Source organism: Solanum tuberosum, unplaced genomic scaffold, assembly GCF_000226075.1.
Source record: "Solanum tuberosum cultivar DM 1-3 516 R44 unplaced genomic scaffold, SolTub_3.0 scf00323, whole genome shotgun sequence".
Taxonomy (NCBI): Eukaryota; Viridiplantae; Streptophyta; class Magnoliopsida; order Solanales; family Solanaceae; genus Solanum; species Solanum tuberosum.
In genome coordinates, this window is record NW_006239244.1 from 327,985 (window position 1) to 329,028 (window position 1,044).

Below are 1,044 nucleotides of genomic sequence, written 5' to 3' on the forward strand. Positions count from 1 at the left end.
GGGGGAGGGGAGAGAGATTACAACACAAAAGGGTGAAAATCCAAGGAATTTCGATCCTCGTTCTTCACGGTTTGCTCTCATGAAGTCGAAAACTCATAGGCAAGGTTCATTAGCTGATGCTTAGCGCCCATGTAGGCTAAATTTCCTTTATTGAGTAGTTAGACCCATTTTTACAACATGATATCTTGTGGATTCTCAAAGATTGCATGAATAGGCCTTTGAGAACGGAGTCTAAACAATTAAACTTATGGCTAAGGTGGTTAGGTTGTGGCTGTTAGCTAATGGTGATTGTTCCATCGTATGATTGGGTGTTGCGTGGGAAGAAAATTGTGCCTAGTTTAGAATGAGCAGGGATTTGCCAGAGATTAACTTTCAGCAGGTGATGAGTGTGTGTTTTCCAAATTATGTATGTATGCATATCTACTGCTTTATAGTATCATTGGTGCGATGCATGTCGAAAAACCATAAGGAAGAATATGAAATGTCATCATGTTGATAATCTCATGCAATGATTGTGTATGTTATTTGTGATTGGTGGTTGACTCAAATACCACACTGGTACATAAATACTATCGGTTGACTTGGATACTACGTCTGGTATTAATAATAAGACTGATTGACTCGGGTACCGCACTAGCAGACTAACAGTTTATATGTGGATTCCATGAGTGAATCAAATTTACCTTTTTATAATGTGATGTATGGATGTTGGATCCTTGAGTGGTCCATATTACTTGAAAAGTAAATTGGACTCAAGTATGAATTTGTGTGTGATCATGTGAGACAGGTTTCATGTGAACGTTAATTCTGGGTGAGGACTGAGAGTCTAAGTTGTATTATGATTGTGATTTTAATTGTACATTATCTGTTTTGCTAAGTTGTGATTACTAGGTCAGGCTGATGACTGGTGCTTTCAATGTTGGGACTGGATAGGGTGGTTCGGTGTTTAGAACATATTTGGTAATGGGGATTTGATGCAAGGTAGTTTAGTCTTGTATGTGGTTTATTAGAATAGGTCAAGAACCAGGAGTTGGCATGAGAATT